Raw genomic sequence first — 19,946 nt, 5'->3', positions numbered from 1 at the left:
TCACACTTTTCGTTATTTAGCGTCAACTGCCACCTGACACACCATACAGCAATCTTTTCTAAATCGCTTTGCAGCTGATACTGGTCTTCGGATGACCTTACTAGACGGTAAATTACAGCATCATCTGCGAACAGTCTAAGAGAACTGCTCAGATTGTCACCCAGGTCATTTATATAGATCAGGAACAGTAGAGGTCCCAGGACGCTTACCTGGGGAACACCTGATATCACTTCAGTTTTACTCGATGATTTGCCGTCTATTACTACGAACTGCGACCTTCCTGACAGGAAATCACGAATCCAGTCGCACAACTGAGACGATACCCCATAGCTCCGCAGCTTTATTAGAAGTCGCTTGTGAGGAACAGTGTCAAAAGCTTTCCGGAAATCTAGAAATACGGAATCAACTTGAGATCCCCTGTCGATAGCGGCCATTACTTCGTGCGAATAAAGAGCTAGCTGCGTTGCACAAGAGCGATGTTTTCTGAAGCCATGCTGATTACGTGTCAATAGATCGTTCCCTTCGAGGTGATTCATAATGTTTGAATACAGTATATGCTCCAAAACCCTACTGCAAACCGACGTCAATGATATAGGTCTGTAGTTAAATGGATTACTCCTACTACCCTTCTTGAACACTGGTGCGACCTGCGCAATTTTCCAATCTGTAGGTACAGATCTATCGCTGAGCGAGCGGTTGTATATGAGTGCTAAGTAGGGAGCTATAGTATCAGCGTAATCTGAAAGGAACCTAATCGGTATACAATCTGGACCTGAAGACTTGCCCGTATCAAGCGGTTTGAGTTGCTTCGCAACCCCTAAGGTATCTACTTCTAAGAAACTCATGCTAGCAGATGTTCGTGTTTCAAATTCTGGAATATTCCATTCGTCTTCCCTGGTGAAGGAATTTCGGAAAACTGCGTTCAATAACTCCGCTTTAGCGGCACAGTCGTCGATAACAGTACCATCGGCACTGCGCAGCGAAGGTATTGACTGCGTCTTGCCGCTTGTGTACTTTCATACGACCAGAATTTCTTCGGATTTTCTACCAAATTTCGAGACAATGTTTCGTTGTGGAACCTATTAAAGGCATCTCGCATCGAAGTACGTGCCAAATTTCGCGCGTCTGTAAATTTTAGCCCATCTTCGGGATTTCGCGTTCTTCTGAACTTCGCATGCTTTTTCCGTTGCCTCTGCAACAGCGTTCGGACCTTTCTTGTGTACCACGGGGGATCCGTTCCATCTCTTACCAATTTATGAGGTATGAATCTCTCAATAGCTGTTGCTACTATATCTTTGAATTTGAGCCACATCTCGTCTACATTCGCATAGTCAGTTCGGAAGGAATAGAAATTGTCTTTTAGGAAGGCTTCTAGTGGCACTTTATCCGCTTTTTTAAATAAAATTATTTTGCGTTTGTTTCTGATGGATTTGGAAGAAATGGTTTTGAGCCTAGCTACAATGACCTTGTGATCACTAATCCCTGTATCAGTCATGATGCTCTCTATCAGCTGCGGATTGTTTGTGGCCAAGAGGTCAAGTGTGTTTTCGCAACCATTTACAATTCGCGTGGGTTCGTGGACTAACTGCTCGAAATAATTTTCGGAGAATGCATTTAGGACAATCTCGGAAGACGTTTTCAGCCTACCACCGGTTTTGAACAAGTATTTTTGCCAACATACCGAGGGTAGGTTGATGCCCCCACCAACTATAACCGTATGAGTGGGGTATTTATTTGTTACGAGACTCAAACTTTCTCTGAACTGTTCCGCAGCTGTATCATCGGAGTCTGGGGGTCGGTAGAAGGAGCCAATTATTAACTTAATTCGGCTGTTAAGTATAACCTCCACCCACACCAATTCGCACAGAGTATCTACTTCGACTTCACTACAAGATAAACCACTACTGACAGACACCAACACTCCACCACCAACTCTGCCTAATCTATCTTTCCTGAACACCGTCTGAGACTTCGTAAAAATTTCTGCAGAACTTATTTCAGGCATTAGCCAGCTTTCTGTACCTATAACGATATCAGCTTCTGTGCTTTCTATTAGCGCTTGAAGCTCAGGGACTTTTCCAGCGCAACTACAACAGTTTACAACTATAATTCCGACTGTTCCTTGATCCAAGCACGTCCTGTAATTGCCCAGCACCCTTTGACATTGCAGCCCATCCCGCACTTTCCCGAGGCCTTCTAACCTAAAAAACCGCCCAGTCCACGCCACACAGCCTCCGCTACCCGTGTAGCCGCCAGCTGAGTGTAGTGAACTCCTGACCTATTCAGCGGAACCCGAAACCCCACCACCCTATGGCGCAAGTCAAGGAATCTGCAGCCAATACGGTCGCAAAACCGTCTGAGCCTCTGATTCAGACCCTCCACCCGGCTCTGCACCAAAGGTCCGCAGTCGGTTCTGTCAACGATGCTGCAGATGGTGAGCTCTGCCTTCATCTCGTAAGCAAGACCGGCAGCCTTCACCAAATCAGATAGCCGCTGGAATCCAGAGAGATTCTTGTAATGTTCTCATTAGAAGTGGGCTAATGCTACCAAGTTTTTTGCAATTTCATTCGATTTTGCAGTCACTAGTATAACTCCAGACCCCTCTCACCTCAAGTTTCGTTTCTTTTCTCCTCCCCTCCAGGGCGTTTTCCTTTCGTCAGGCAGTTTGGTTCAGTTAGGGAAAGATAAGCTGATGGAAGCGTACCGTCATTCAGCATTTGGTGAAAACAAGCAAAATTTATACCAGGATAGACAGCATAGATGTCTCCTCGGTACGAATCCAGTAGTTTAATGATAGCACCATCTCTCGCATGATGAACAATGAGTAACGCTGCAAAGTCGGTTGTACTGATGTGTCACTCGTATGCATATTTGACCTTACTGTTATAAAACTGTGTTTATACTCAAACACACAAAGAGGGAGAAAGATAGAGAGACGTTGCTTATCGTTCTTAAGCGCGCAGAGTGAGAAGGCGGCGACGGTAGCTAGCAACAGGATGCGTGGTGGGGGCAGCAGATTGGCGGGCCGCTGTGGTACAGGACAGGAAACGTAGGGGTCAGAACGCGCATGCGCTCTCGTGCTTAAGCTTGCTCGCCTCTGGAAACCAACGACTCGCCAACGGCGGGCCAGTGTACATCACTGCTTCGACCACAGAATCTTTGCTTAACATCGGCCTCACAGGTACGGTATTCAGCGAAAATATTTCGCTTCAGCTTTGTACAATCGTAATTTAGCAGGCGCAGAAGATTAGAGACTTCGTTACAAATGCATTGCCGATTGTTCCGCGAGTAGAACCAATAACCCGACGCAACTACAACATTCCACAGGTTAAATATTTTTTTTCAGAAGGAACATCTTCCTTGTTCAAAAACTCGATTGTTGTCTCACTTCAGAAAATAACGAGTTGGGGGAGAGAGCAAATGCCACTGGGGTACCTAATTTGAAGAAATTTAATTTGAACAGTTTTTCTGAAGTAGCCATCCTAATCCGTCTGACATAGTACATCGTCACTTATCAATTTAACTTCAGTTTCTAATCTCTATGTCTACATCTACACATATATTCTGCAAACCACTGTAAAGTGCATGGCAGAGGGTGCTTAGCGCAATGCCTCATATTAGAGTTTCTTTTTGATCAAATAGCGCATGGAGTGCGGAAATAATGACTGGTTAAATGTTTCTGTGTGAAGCACTTTCTTTTTGTTTATTTTCAACGTCCGCCCCCGGTAGCTGAGTGGTCTGCGCGACACAGTGTCAATCCTAAGGGCCTGGGTTCGATTCCCGGCTGGGTCGGAGATTTCCTCCGCTCAGGTACAGGGTGTTGTGTTGTCCTAATCATAATCATTTCATCTCCATCGACGCGCAAGTCGCCGTCGTGACGTCAAATCGAAAGACTTGTACCATGCGGTCTAACCGACGGCAGGCCCTAGTCACACAACATTTTTTTTTTCAAAGTGCTCCGTTACAGTATTTGTTATACTACATGCACGTATTATGTATGTGTATGTGTGTGTGTCGGGAGGATTTGTGGGGGGGGGGGGGGGGGAGATTGGAGTGTAGTATAATGTTTCTGCAGGCCGGGGTGACCGAGCGGCTCTAGGCGCTACAGTCTGGAACCGCGCGACCGCTACGGTCGCAGGTTCGAATCCTGCCTCGGGCATGGGTGTGTGTGATGTCCATAGGTTAGTTAGGTTTAAGTAGTTCTAAGCTCTAGGGGACTGATGACCTCAGAAGTTAAGTCCCATAGTGCTCAGAGCCGTTTGAACCATTTTTATAATTTTTGTTGTATGGTGATGATGATGAGAGAAAGGAGAAGGTGATATCTGGTGGCAGCACATACCCTACTTCTTGCAAATAGCTCCAAGCTTAACGTCCCCATGCGTCAGATGGAAATTTATTTCTACCACCAGAATCTCTATGCGTAGAGTAATTAGTCTAATTTTGTCTTCATATTCACTACGGGTGCTTTAGGTATTGAGCTGAGGAATGAGCGCCTCGTAATTTTTTAGGGTTCCGTACCTCAATCGGAAAAACATAACCCTTTCGTCTGTCTGACTGTTTGTCTGTCTGTCCATGAGACTGTTAAGTACGCTTTTGCTAGTATTTAGTTGAAATAGATTGACTGTATTTTCCCAGTACCCTGACAACGAAGCGAAGGCTGCCACCCACCTTCTGTACAACTGAGTCTATGTTATCAGTCCATTTCATATCATAGGTAATTAATATGAGATGACTAGTTCTAACTGAGAATCATTGATACTGCAGTCATTGGATACTACGCGTTTCCATTTCGTGAAATTCTTGATTTTACTCACGGTACGTTTAAAGCAAGTGGCCAATCTTTGCATCACTTCCAAATACTGAAAAAAAGGTTTGATTAGATATTGCTGCAGGATTTTTCAAACATTACTTCATCTTCCTACCTTCGTCACGGATTTCAGTCCAGCACCGCAGCTTTCTATCTTCCTAAAATTAAGGCTTGTGTTTGATACTAGTAGACCTCTCTTGGTCAGGGATGCCATTCTTGCCAATTCTAGTCCGCAGTAGGTTAATTTAATACTGTGAGAGTATAGAATAGGCTTTCTCTTCAAACGATCCGTCGTAAATAAAGTTATAAAATACTTAAGTCTTCCTCATTAAAATCTTGCTGGACGAGTCCTTGTACTTTATTTTTCCAATCTTAACGTTTACTTTTTCTTCGTAGAGCTCTAAGATAAGCCGAATTTCATTATTATACATCGTTCCATGTACATTCCTGACATAAATTTTTCTTCGTGACTTGCCTCCATCAATCTTTCCAATGACTACTCCCGGTTCTGAAACACTCTGAGGTGTTCCGTGTTGTCGGTTGCTTCACTGTATAGTAAATCTGTTACAGAGCTCCTTAGTAATACATTGTGACGAAAAGAAGATAAGTGAAGTTCTGTTGGCGATTGGGTAGGTATAATCGACGAATACTGTGCATCTCTGATTCTCTGATTTCGACTTTGACAGGAAGTCGACATGTGACTTTCTTTTCCTTCACACCGAGTGTCAGGGTGCAGCGATAGGCATGTTAATGACGCGTTCGGCAGGACGGGACTCAAACTACCCAGATTTATCCATGGTTTCCTTTTATCGATTAATATCAGTATGATACCTTTTGAAAAAGACAGAGCCAGTTTCCCATTTCATCCTTGCCCTATAGAGCTTACGCATCGTTTCTGATGACCTCGTTGTCCACGGCATGTTAAATCCAAAACTTCCTTCTTTCGTTTGTATTCGAAAGGAGTTGTTCAGTATAATTATCTTTACCACGTGCCACCTTTCATAGGGCACAAAAGAAACAAGTTAATTGTTACACGCGATTGCTGGCTTCAGAGACTGTTTCGTAAGCTCGTGGAACGCTATCTTTTTGTGTCGCTTAATTCCACGAGGAATTCAAACAGTAGCGAAGCGCTAGTGTGCCTCACACGTGCCTGAATGAGGTCAAAGGCACGTTATGTGTCCTCACAATAGAAAACCGTTGTGCCAGGAGAATGAATATCAGAAAGTCTTGTTCATAAGCGTAAAGCACTGTTCCTTGTTTATTTCTCTAATGATGATACAATTTTTTCATACAAGATATTGATTTGTTCACTAAAGTGACATATATAGTTCCAATAAACGATCTATACCAATTCTGTGAAGAATCGAACACCCATTAAAATAGCTCCATTGTAAGAAAATTTAGTTTTTCATACAGCTCAATGTTTATGATGTCATATCTCCTGAATAATGGGTCATACAGTGATGTGTACTTGCAGGTACAGTAGAGCGACGATTATCCGAACGTCGGTCAACCGAACGACCGCTTACCCGAACTGTGTACTCGCTCGCACCTGTTACACTCCCACCCTACCGTTCATCATCCCCCTCACTCCCAAATCAAGTTTCCCACTGTAGTCGCCGCACTGGGCCACCGCTGGCGGAACACTGCTTCTAATGGGGCCTTCACAAGGCGCTGCTGAAGGGCCGAGCCGCCAGTCGCTGTGTTCCAACAATCAGCACACTTCTGTCAGCTTGGCACTGGCAGTAGAAGTAGCGGCAGTATCAAAGATGTTCACAGCAACAGCTGCGCCAGCTCAGCGTTGAGGCGTGCCGCTTCGCGCGGTTTGAAGGATTGCGCGCCCCCAAAAAGAGCTTCTCATGGTGCAAACAGTCACCTTCTGTTCTCTGTTACGACCACTTGCTTGCTGCTGCGTGAAGAAGTGAACTTGACGATACAAAATGTTTAAACATACACGTGTTGTCCTATCTATGAGGGACAATTACGAGATTATTAAAAGGTTAGTAGAAAGTGAATCTGCAACCACTTTATCCAATGAGTACAAGATGAGAAGTCGACAATTACGGATATAAAAAAAAAGACGAGCATAGCAAATTTTATAGATATGCTTGATTCTACTGATGGATCAACAAGCCGTAAAACAATGAAGCTAGCCATTGTTTTTATGAATGAATTTACTGTACAGTACTTCTTTTTGGCAAATAAACATGTGCAGTTCGATTATCCGAACAAACCAGTTTTCCGAACACCCATGTCCCCTAATTACTTTGGATAATCGACGCTCTACTGTACATTCAGTGGCATATGTGGGTACTTCCTACGAAATATTTTGTGAATAGAGTTAGTAGCAGAGAAGTAAAATGTTAAAACACTGATGATGACCTTTTACTGCCTGAGCATCGAAAATGTGGTTCACTTTAAACTTATTTCTTTTTAATATTTTGTTGGCGGCGCTGTTGACGAGAAAAGATTTGAAATTTTACTTAAAGTTTGTTGAAAGTCACGAAGTGCTCTCTTGCACAAATGCTGGATGAATATAAATCAGGTAATTTGCATGCTGTAATATTGATAGTTTCTAATTTGCTTGACTTATTGTGTCAAATCTGTAAAGCAAGATTATACCCCTTAACGAATAGATTCGGACAGCATTTAACATGTTTAAAACCCGTCCTTGTTTATAAGAAATACCGAGAGTAAAATTTTTGTTCTCCCTAGAAGTCGTTAGACAGGCAATCTGCAACTGAGATAGGGTGATTTTTGTAGACGTTCAGCTATTCCCGACCATCAGCGTTAAAAATGTACAGATAAGAGGGACGGTTGCAAACTAAGTCTCCGATTTTTTATGTGAAAACTCTTAAAATATTTTAAATAAAACAAACGTTACTAACATTCTGCATATTTATTCTTCATGTCTACATATTTATTTCTCAACATAGTTAATCTAGGGGCGAACACGTATCTCCCTATGAGAGACCAGTTTCTTGTTTCCGTCCCTGTAGAATGTTTGACTTTGCCTTTGATGGCAACGCTTCGTGGCTATCAAAGTTATGTCCTCGAAGGTGTTCCTTAAGTTTGGGAAACGGATGAAAATCGGATGGGACCAAGTCGGGAATGTATAGAGGATCATTGATGACAGAGATACCAAGGTGTCGGACTTTTACAGCTGTTGTAGCTGTCATGTGTGGTCTGTCATAATCATGAAGAAGGAGAGAGTGCTCCGTATGTGAAAGAAATCTTTGAATCCTAAACTCATTTACAGCGTGCACTTTCTCACGCACCGACGGACACCTGGCGCCCTCCATCGATAATGCTTAAATTCAATATGCTGCTGGCCCACCCTTAGCCTTGATGACAGCTTCCACTCTCTCAAGCATATGTTCAATCAGGTGCTGGAAAGTTTCTTCGGGAATGGCAGACCCGTTCTTCACGGAGTGCTGCACTGAGGACAGGTATCGATGTCGGTCTATGAGGCCTGGTACGAAGTCAGAGTTCCAAAACATCCCAAAGTTGTTTTGTAGGATTCAGGTCAGAACTCTGTGCAGGCCAGTCCATTACAGGGATGTTATTGTTGTGTAATCACTCCGCCACCTGCCGTATATAATGAACACGTGGTCGAACATGTTGAAAGATGCAATCGCCATCCCCGAATTGCTCTTCAACAGTGGGAAGCAAGAAGGTGCTTAAAACATCGATGTAGTCCTGTTCTGTGATGGGTGTGGGTGCAAGCGCCCCTCCATGAAATAGTCGACCAAACCATGACACCACCACCTCCGAATTTTACTGTTGGCACTACACACGTTGGCAGATGACGTTCACCGGGCTTTCGCCATACCCACACACTGCCATCGGATCGCTACACTGTGTACTGTGATTCGTCACTCCACACAATGTTTTCCCACTGTCCAATCGTCCAATGTTTAATCTCCGTACACCAAGCGAAGCGACGTTTGACATTTACCGGCGTGATGTGTGGCTCGATGATGAAATCCAAGTTTTCTCACCTCCCACCTGTCATAGTACTTGCAGTGGATCCTGATGCAGTATGGAATTCCTGTGTGATGGTCTGGATAGATGGCTGCCTATTACACATGACGACCCTCTTTAACTGTCGGCGATCCCTGTCAGTCAACAGACAAGGTCGGCCTGTATGCTTTTTTGTTGTTCGTGTCCCTTCACGTTTCCACTTCACTATCACATCAGAAACAATAGACCGAGGAATGTTTAGGAGTGTGGGAATCTCGCTTGCAGACTTATGACACAAGTGACAGCCATTCACCTGACCACATTCGAAGTCCCTGAGTTCGGCGAAGCGCCTCATTCTGCTCTCTCACGATGTCTAATGACTACTGAGGTCGCTGATGTGGAGTACTTGGCAGGAAGTGGCAGCACAATGCAGCTAATATGAAAAACGTAAATTTTTGGGGGTTTCCGGCCACTTTTGATCACGTAATGTAGTTACAGTACACATCACCATGCTGCACGCTACAATTCGGAGACCTCTAGCGGTAAAGGGCTGCAAATATGTAGACACGAAGAGTAAAGATGTAGAATGTTAATAACTATTGTTTTAAAAGCATTAAAAGTATTGATATAAAAAAATTCGGAGGCTTATTTTTCGTCACACCTTCGTAGTAGAGGATCGTAAGCTAAATACTTTAATATTAACAGCTCATACAGAAACTTGAATATTTAGTTTCTGATTGGAATAAATAAGTTACACGCTCTTAGGTGTTAATGATAGGCGTACAGTATTGTTTCCTGTTTGTTTCCCACATGAGATATTAGTCTCTTCTCTGAAATGAAATATGGTGTACCAGTAACCCTTCCGCACCATACGGCTACAACTAAGACCCTGAGCAACTGGTCATTGTCACGACTGCCATTTATCAATGCACACGTTACAATATAATCCATTTACAGAACTGAATTTTGTTTTCAAAACATTTGCTCGGCCTGGAATCTCATTGATTGCAGCACGGTTGTCTTCAGTGATGAGTCCTGTTTCGAACTAAGCCCGATGACAGCGAAAACGCCTCAGGAGACGCCCTGAACAGCGGTAGGACACTAACCTTACTGTTGCCCGCCATACTGCCAAACGACCAGTGGTGGCCTGGGGTAACGTTTCTTCTCGTAGCAGAACCCCTTTGGTTGTCATCCTCGAGTTCTCGTCCTCCACACCCTGGGCACAGTGATTTTTATTATTATTTTCAACCATAATGGCTGTGTTTGTGAACTGTGACTGTGTGGTATAATTATTGATTTCTAATTTCTGCCGATGTAATAAATATTATATCGCAAAACAGGCAGGAATTTCAGAACCCGATTCAAAGAACATTTAGACAGCTACAGGCTTGATAAATTTAACAAATCACTAGTAGCAACTCACATTAAAGACAAAGGCCATCCTTTGAAAATCGAAGACAATCTCGAAATTTTACGCAAAATAGTAAAAAGTAAAAGAATGGATATCATGGAAGAAATGGAAATTTTCGTACATAAGACAAAGCATGGAGATAACATTCTTAATGAAATAACTGAATTCAAAAACTCAAAATTCTTCAACAGTCTTAAGCCAGTTCTAACTCAATAGATTTAAGAAATGTCAATGTAAATAATTGTCTACAAATATGTCAGACCCAAGAATATCGATACAAAACCTCGATAATCGATACAGACACATGCTACAGTCCACCATCTTGTGTTATGTGCATATTGTTTACATGTATGTCGACGCAATTTGTGCAGTGAATTACGTTGGCAATCAGTGACAAAATACAATGTGCAATAGTGTAATGTCAATCGACAGTGATGCAAGTGGAGCAGCAAAATGATGAAATCGTAAGTGATCAACTGTTATATAAAAGACTTTCACTCTATTTTTATAACACATAACTGATGCAAATCTATCTGCATCCTGCACAGGCTGTGATATCATGCATAGTCAACCACAAGGAAGAAAACCAGCAGAAGACATCACGGATGTCTATTTCTAGCCATACATTGCCCACCTCCTCCCCCTGCCCAAATGCCACACCAGCCGCTACAGTAACAAACAATGGACAAAGAGTTCTAGGTTAATCTAGTTTAAGACAGTTTCTTTTTAAGAAAGTAATCTCTGTATGTATGTATGTATAAACGCCTGAAGATGAACAGAACATGTTAGAAACGCGTTGTATTATGTTAGATTAAACATAAAATAAAAAGGTGACTTGGAGCAGAAATTAGAAATCAATAACAGTCATTTTATCTCCTTTCTTTCTTTACTTTCTTTCTTTCTCCTCTTCTTTATCTCAGTGTAGCACATGCAACCTACGTTCACAATTATTTGCTGCATATGGACCCGTCTCCGTCTTTGTCTTCAGCTTTTACTCTCTACAGCTCCCTCTAGTACCATGGAAGTTATTCCCTGATATCTTTATACAAGTCCTGTAATCCTGTCCGTTCTTCTTCTCAGTGTTTCCCATATACTCCTTTTCTCGACGATTCTACGGAGAACCTCCTGATTGCTTAATCTTATTAGTCCACCAAATGTTTAACATTATTCTGTAAAACCACATGTCAAATGCTTCTATTTCCTCTGTTTTGATTTTCCACACTCCATGTAATGTTATTCTCAAACGTACATTTTCAGAAATTTCTTCCTCAAATTAAGACCCATGTTTAATACTGGGGGGACTTCTCCTGGTCAGGAATGACATTTTTGAAAGTGCTACTTTGTTTTCTATACACTCTTTGCAGAATTTTTTCAAACTTCGTTATCACCAATTATGATGTTAAGTTTCTCACTGTTATTTCTGCTATTTCTCATTGCTTTCGTCTTTCTTCGATTTACTCTCCATATTCTGTATACTCATTGAACTGTTCATTCTATTCAACAGATCCTGTAATTCTTCTCCACTTTTGTGACGATAGCAATGTTATCAGCGAATCTTAGCACTGATATCCTTTCACTGTGAATTTTAATAACCATCTTGAACCTTTCTTTTATTACCGCCATTGTTTCTTCGACGTGTAATTTGAACAGTAGGAGCAAAAGATTAGATCCCTGTCATACCCGCTTTTAAATCCGTGCACTTCGTTCTTGTCTTCCACTTTTGTTGCTCCCTCTTGGATCTTGTTTGTGTTGTATATTACGTCTTTCTCTATAGCTTACCACCATTTTTCTCAGAATTTCGAAACCTTTCACCATTTTACATTGTGAAACGCTTTTTCCAAGTCGACAAATGCAAGGAGCGTGTCTTTTTTTTTTCTTCAGCCTTGCTTCCAGCATCAACTGGAACGTCAGAATTGCATCTCTGGTGCATTTACCTTTGCTAAAGCCAAACTGATAGTCATGTAACATGACTATCTTCTGTACATTATTCTTGTCAGCAACTTTGGTTCGTGAGCCTTTAAAGCAGTGTATATACGTCACTTTTTAACCTATCTGGATGACAATTCTCGCACTTCCCCCAATGATATTAGAAATCGCGATGGGATGTGTCTATCACTTTGCCTTATTTAAGTCTTCCAGCGCTCTTTTAAATTCTAACTCTTTACTGGATCCCATATCTACTTCGTACCGACTTCTCTTTGTTATTCTGTCGCATCATCAGACATGTCTCCCTCATAGAATCTCTCAATGAACTCGACCCATCTATCCACTCTCTTCTCTGCATTTAACAGTGGAGTTACCATTGCCCTTTTAATATTACCGCCCTAGCTTTCAATTTCACCGAAGGTTGTTTCGAATTTTCAATAAGCTGAGTCAGTTTTTCCGGCAATAATATGTTTCGATTTCTTCTCATTTTTCATGTAGCCATTTCACATTAGCTTCCCCACAATTGCTTTGTGTTTCATTCTTAAGCGACTTGTATTTTTTCATACCTGAACAGCATAATGGAATGCACGGCGCTATATCAACGATATTCTTTGCCCCGTTTCGTTGCCCTTCATAGCAAGCTGTCGTGGGCTTACGTTTCAGCAAGATGACGCTCGTCTACACACGTTGAGAATTTCGACTGCTTATCTTGCTGCTAATCAAACCCTACCTTGGCCAGGGGATCCATATCTCTCCCCAATTGAGAACGTTAGGAGCATTATGGGCAGGGGCTCCCAACCAGCAAGAGATTCTGAAGATCTAAGTCCCCAGTTGGTCAGAATTTAGCATGATACCCCTCAGGATTACATCCAACACCTCAACCAGTCAATGCCAAGCCGAGTAACTACTTTTATAAGCGTCAGAGATGGACCAACGTTTCACTGAATTGCTCAATTTCTAAAGTTCTTCTCTAAAAAAAAAAATCGAATTTTTCGGAGGTTGTAATAATTTGAAACTTCCTGGTAGATTAAAACTGTGTGCCGGAACGAGACTCGAACTCGGGACCTTTACCTTTTGCGGGCAAGTGCTCTACCAACTGAGCTATCCAAACACGACTCACGCCCCCTCCTCACAACTTTACTTCTGCCATTATCTCGTCTCCTACCTTCTAAACTTTACATTGTAATACTTTTTTTACTTTACTTTACATTGTAATAATTTGTTTGTCTGAGAATGTAGATCATATCTACAGATTTCCGTTTTGGCGTGGTGAGTCGTTATTTTTGTCTTAGAGTGAACAGAAAATTGCAGACCATCAAAACTTATACACCTATGACCTCTTCAAATTACAATCCTCCTTCTTCATTTGTAGAGATTTTTGTGTATTTATGGATTTCAAAAGATAGTTATAATACGCTCTCACGGTGGGCAGAGAAACTGTAAGAATATATTTTAAACAGGGTTCACAGCCACCACGAAAATGAATACATTTTACCATTCCATCTGTCACTGAGTGGTTTGAAATGTTTTCTTACTTTGCTTTTATTACTGTTAGTTTCGGCTGTGAATCCGCATTTGAACACACCTCAGAAGAACTCGGCGCTCTCATCAAGTCACATAATAGTAAAAATGTAGGGACTTGGCCGGACTTCTCACTCACGAGTAAATATCTGATATCATGTGTATCTCGAATAGTAATTTACAGCATACACTAAGAAGTGTAAGAATGTTCTTACCATTGTGGAATTTGATGAGTGCTTTAACTTTAATTAATTTACGTTCAGTTTCATGGGTTATTATGCTACACAGTCGTTTGAAACTGCATAGTAATAAAAGCAAAACAAACGATGTTTGATTCCATCCAGTGGTAGTCCGTTAAGATTTTTTCACGTTATCGTATGAAATAGGTAAGTAAATGATACACAGGAAATACAGTGGTTTCAGTAGCAGTGCTCAACACATGATACTTAGTCTTGTCACTGGTCACAGTGCAAGAAGTGAGACATGGGTGAGCGAGCAGTCAGGCTGGTCCTAACGCCACGGGAGCTCTAGATCTGCCAGTCAGTGTCATTGTGCCTCCATCATCCAATAGAGCGGCCGCAGTTCTCAAGGACGCTGCAAAGCAAGGCAGCGCCACACCGCGGCGGCAGCTGTCGAGTGCTGACGTTGACGCCTGCCACTGAATGCGAGTACGACACAAGTCTAAACCTATAAGATAATGTATCCCCTAATGTCTATTTTTTGACTCTTTCTCACTCTGTAAGAACAGAACATGTCCGAAAGAACAGATACCATTGGGTATCTTACAGCCCTCAAGGAATGAAATTACAACGAAATCCAGACCATTAGCTGCTTACAGGCGTTGATAAATATCAATGGGGACAGTTGAAAATGTGTTCCCCGACCAGGACTCGAACCCAGGATCTCCTACTTACATGACAGACGCTTTACCAGACTGAGCCCTCGAGGACACAGAGAACATGTGCAAAAGAACAGTTACCATCGCCATGTAAATAAGGCTTACCAGCCAATGATCTACTTCAGTGCGGCTGCACTCACATTACTCAAACTCTTACGGGAATCAGTTGATTGACTGCCACGAGTAATGAGTATAATGGGCAGGGGCACCACAAATGCAGTATGTGGACAGTAAGTTGGAAGTGTGGGTTTCACGGGGAGGGTCTATAGTTCCGCTTCGAGCTGGAAGGTCCTTGTTTATTTCACTTGCCGCAGCGTCGCTTGTGTGGAGTTTTCCTCAAAAATGGTTCAAATGGCTCTGAGCACTCAACTGCTGTGGTCATTAGTCCCCTAGAACTTAGAACTACTTAAACCTAACTAACCTAAGGACATCACACACATCCATGTCCGAGGCAGGATTCGAACCTGCGACCGTAGCAGTCGCACGGTTCCGGACTGCGCGCCTAGAACCGTGAGACCACTGCGGCCGGCGAATTTTCCTCGTCTGTATTGTTCTGTCTGCCGAGTGAGTCGTAACGCCTCCGCTCCGCCTTGCTGTCAGTTTGTGTTCATCTACTTGCAGCGGTTTCGGCCGCTCGGCTATGTCTACCATGGTTTCCACGTGTGTTCCACGAAAAGGTACTGTGAGCTTTACTTTCGATGATACAATGCAGCCCCGGTCTTTAGAAATCCACGATTGGTTTGTCGATACAATTCACGTGAACTTTGATCAGGTCCACACCGCTTATTTTGATGCAGACGAGTACGTGTTTTCCGCAAAATTAATGGCTCCCCTTTACGTTGAAAGATTACTGTCCTGACATGGTTCTCAAGTCCCGTTCAAGCATAACAATAATTCCATTAGTATGGTGTAACTCGCACCTGCTGAAATCGAATACACCAATGTTCTAGCGTTCAATCTCCCACCGGAAGTTGATGACAACTTTCTTAAGGACACAGTGACTCCTTATGGTGCCGCGAAAACCGACCATCGTGAATGCTGGTCTACTCAGCGCAGATTACAGTGTTTAGGTGAATTCGTTTCGTGGAAAAGCATGTCAAATGCAATATTCAATCACATTTACAAGTGTGTGGTTACCACGTCCGTGTCATGTATACTGGTCAAGAGGGAACGTGCTTCCTAGGTAATGAAATTGAACACGTTAGGTCTAATTGTCCGCAGAGGGTTTTTGTATTAAAGCTGTCATTAGTGCAGCGTCGCAAATTGATGGCTGCTGATCTTGTTCCTTCCTATCCCGCCGTCGGACCTTCTTCTGCTTCGGATTATAATGAACAAACAGTCATTTCTGATGATCGTGTCAATGAATTTCCGCCTTTACCTCCACGTCAGGTTCAGAATCCTATTGGCTCCAGGATAGAACCTATAACGGCGACAAACAAGCAACGTCGTACTCAGGATAGGCGAGGATTTGGCTGTGCCTTCTGCGCTAACGTCCTCCGCATCGATTATGTCTCCTGCTCCTCATGATGCTACGATACCTCTAGTCCGTGGTACTGTGAGTGGCGCAGAAGTTATCTACAGCATCCCTCCTGCTCGCCAAGTGGCTCCTTCTGAGCTGCCTGTGTGTGGAGAGGGAGCGGAGTCCCCTTCGTCTTTGTGTCCTCCGCTGCAGCTTGAGATTATGCAATATCCTCTTGCTCCTTCGTCTTCAGCCGCCGACGGATTCTTGCATTTTCCAACTATAACAACTCCTGAGGAGTATAAAATTAGAGACCAAGTATCACCTGTTGCATTGGAAGTTTCACAGAATGCTTCCCCCTTGGCGACTGGAACTGTATTACATGATCCTAGTTAGGAGGGGCAGGAAGCTGTGCCTACGACCTCTCCCACACTTCCGCCTGCAGAGGCCGCCATTCCACGCAGCCGACAGAAGCAGCGCATGCAACCTGACTGTGTGGTGGCACGTAATAAATCTATGAAAAAAGGCTGTGATGACGGGGGTTCTGGTCCCATGATGTCTGATTTCTCTATGGATTCCGCAATGAGCTTTGATTCTCAGCTGTCTACCTAATTCTACTCAGATCCCTGTACATCCCTGTATAGCTGTGATCAATGACCCAAGCCTACACGTTCCTTTTCTTAAACGTTAATCGTGTGTAATCGGAATGGCAATTGGTTTCGCTGCGTCAGTTCATTTATGATTCAAGTACTAACATAGTCCTCTTACAGGAGGTGCTATTTAGGCATTTCTCCTTACCTGGTTTTCGTGTGATCTATAATATAACACAGAAATACTCTACGGGGACGGTCTTATTTGTTTCGCGAAGGCGTTCCTATTGTTGAGGTGGAAATGTTGAATTCTGGCAAGGGACCATGTTGTCAACATTTGAATCTTACCTTGGTTCTTTTATAAGCTCCTTCTGGCACTGGTTGCGCAGTGTATTGTTCGCGTTTGTATAAAGAGTATATTGTCTATCTGTTGCGTAAGAGTTCTCTCGGTATTCTGTTGGGTGGTGATTTTAACTACGTGTTGCGTCCTGCAGATCTAAACTAAACTAAAACTTAACTCCTCCCGAACAGACCATGAAGGCCCAACGGTACCGACCGGCCGCCGTGTCACCCTCAGCTCATAGGCGTCACTGGATGCGGATACAGAGGGGCATGTGATCAGCACACCGCTCTCCCGGCCGTATGTCAGTTTTCCGAGATCCTGCAGATCAATCTCCAAAATTTAATATCTGTCGCGAATACCGTGAATTGGTCTACTCCTTACGCCTGCAAGACGTCAGTAAGTAGGCTAGTGGGGTTAAGAGCGCAATTTTTATGTCAAATTGGTACACAAATTAATTAAATTGATTAATTCATCACCCCTACCCTGCCCACCCCCACTAACCCACACCCACACCCGTGCACCCCCGCCCCAGAACGTGCCCACCCCCAACCCCAGATGACATCATGTATTTTTCTCGGCCTGCACGTGTGCCCAGAATCTCCCCCCTCCCCCTCCCCTCGCCAGCCTCCACCTCCCCACAACCTACCATAATGATGGAAATTTTGAATTTTGGCGGGAATTTCGAATTTTGATTTTTTATCACAGGACTGTACTGACACCCCAACCCACCATCCCACCCCCCACCTGGGAATTGACAGGAATTAAAATTGGCAGTAACCTTTGTCGGACTCAAACCCTGGTCCTCCTGGGCAGAAGACACAAGTGTATCCCCATAACACAATTAAGCCACCAGAGGCGCTTGAAATTGATGGCAAATTAAAAATGGCTATGTCCTTTCCGGGACTTGAACCCAGATTCTACTGGATGAAAAGCCCAAGCGCACCCCCTAACACATGGAAACAGTCAAGTTGTAGGAGAGGAAGGTTAGCTTAGTGTACTTTACTTATTTTGGTTGAGAAACTGACGCAAATATCGATCCGAATTACGTAATTAATCACAAAGATTGAACCTAATAACACAACTATATGCCTAGAGCTACACAAGGACGGCATAAAACGCTATACAGTCCAAAAACTGACGATACCACACAACTGGTGTTATCCTTCTGGGAAAAAATTTCATAATATCACTCGAAATTAGCGACAGACACACTCAAACACTGCTCTACACCTACAAACTGGCGGAAGAAAGGCGGTTCATGAACAATGAATGTTCAACAGGTGATATGCTGGTGTTGACCGAGAGGAGTTTATAATGTGCATACAGTGTCTATCGTTATTTGACATCACAGTTGGCTACAGACGCCTGCTCAAGAACCACCTACAGCCCTGGCAACCGATTCCAAAACACAATACCTCATTTGATGGAAAAAATGCGTCACAGTTTTAATTACACATCGAAATTGTTGTGAAAAAGCCAGCACTCATAATGAACGGGTCATAATGCAGCACGTCCACTGGGGGAAACAGTCATCCTAAAAACTACAGAGGCATCGGTAGTTGAATATGCACTCGCCTCAACAAGCGTCCGCAAACTGCCGAAAATCGGGGCCCTTTTCCCCCCTCCCTCCACCTCTCCCTCCCTCCATCCACCTACAGGGGGGCCATAGGCTTCTTCAATCAGCCAGTTGCTCCGCCAAGCATCTCATAGTTTTTCTGCACTCTCGCTACCGCCCTTTTGGTGCCATCCTCTGCAGTCATGGCCGCACTCAGCTTTCGAGCATCTGGCCGCCACCTGGGGCGATGCTCCTACACCAACTCAACAAAGTGCAACTTGTTCGTTTAAAACACAGTGACAGAGCCCGCAGGCACCACCCCTTAGGCGGAGAGTGGCTGTGTCCAGCGACCGCTCACAGCAGACGTGCCCATCCACGGCCCATGCACAGTGTTACAGACATACAGAAAAAAAGGAGCAAACGTGCTGCAACTGCAGAATATGCAGTTGGAGGTGACTGCTTACATTCGAATGCAGTGCCATCCTATACCACCCGACCAGAAAAATAGTGTATTTGCACTAGGTGTTGGAAGCTGTACTACATTTACAAGGAATCTTCTAACACGGAACGATAAGTGATGTCGTGATCACATGGATAGAAGTGCGTAAAATCGATAAAATAACGGAAAATACGTATAAATTGAGGGAAAATACGCCGAAATGCAGGGAAATTGAGGGAGTACTTGCATGTCTTCTGATTGGTGCAAAACAGTACATGGGAACGACTATACGACAGCAAGAGGAATATGGGAAAATGTTGAGATGGAAGCACCAGGAACCAGGGAAACACTCTTTTATTTTTCGTCGAGGGAGCATTCTACTACATGTCTATTGAGGTAATAGTGACACGCGCGAGTTGACTGCTGTCTTTGAAGTTTTCCTGGAATAAAGAGAACCATCTTCCTCTAAACTTACTTGCATATGTGTTAAAGGATGACACAGAGTGGATGGAGTGATCGATTAAGATGGAGCTGTAGCGAGGTAGGATTTAGTGGTAGACTGATGATTCATTCGAGAGAGAGAGAGAGAGAGAGAGAGAGAGACATGTTGCTGCAGCTCATTTGACCATTTTTTTTCATTGCTCTGTCGGGGTGCATCAGTTGTGTGACATAATCTGCATTCGACTCGCATACAATTTCGTGTTCTGTGTGTGACGTAGAGCACTGTCTACTTGCGATCATTATCTGCAAACCTCTCTGTCATCAGAGGATTCCCATCCTGTTCCGACACATTGCTCTAGACGAACGAAGATTTATGCGACGTACTCCATTACCCTGCAGAATCTCGGGCACAAAATCGAGTCTTCAGTTCCATAAATATGATGATTCTAAGTTAGTGACCGGTGTTTGTGAGGTATTACAATCCCCGTGTATACATCTGCTTGACAGACGTCCTGTTTATGGAGTTGGTGGCTGAATGGCGTGTAATTTCACACCTCGCTACAGCTCCATCTCAATCGATCACTCCACCACTG

The 19,946-nt window shown here is 43.4% G+C and overlaps 1 protein-coding gene across 3 annotated transcripts in view; it reads left to right on the top strand.

Moving 5' to 3' along the window:
* The first annotated feature begins 2,977 nt into the window (after positions 1 to 2,977).
* Positions 2,978 to 19,946, top strand: part of LOC126278408 (sodium-coupled monocarboxylate transporter 1-like) — a 173,057-nt gene continuing 156,088 nt past the window's right edge. For 2 of the 3 annotated variants that reach the window (XM_049978515.1, XM_049978512.1), the window contains exon 1: positions 3,076 to 3,181. The gene's annotated coding sequence lies outside the window, so the exon portion shown is untranslated. Of the gene's footprint in view, positions 3,182 to 19,946 lie in introns of all 3 variants that reach the window. The other variant, XM_049978513.1, reaches the window with a different exon arrangement.

Source organism: Schistocerca gregaria, chromosome 6 (genome assembly GCF_023897955.1).
Source record: "Schistocerca gregaria isolate iqSchGreg1 chromosome 6, iqSchGreg1.2, whole genome shotgun sequence".
NCBI lineage: Eukaryota > Metazoa > Arthropoda > Insecta > Orthoptera > Acrididae > Schistocerca > Schistocerca gregaria.
This window is presented reverse-complemented; position numbering and strand designations above follow the sequence as displayed.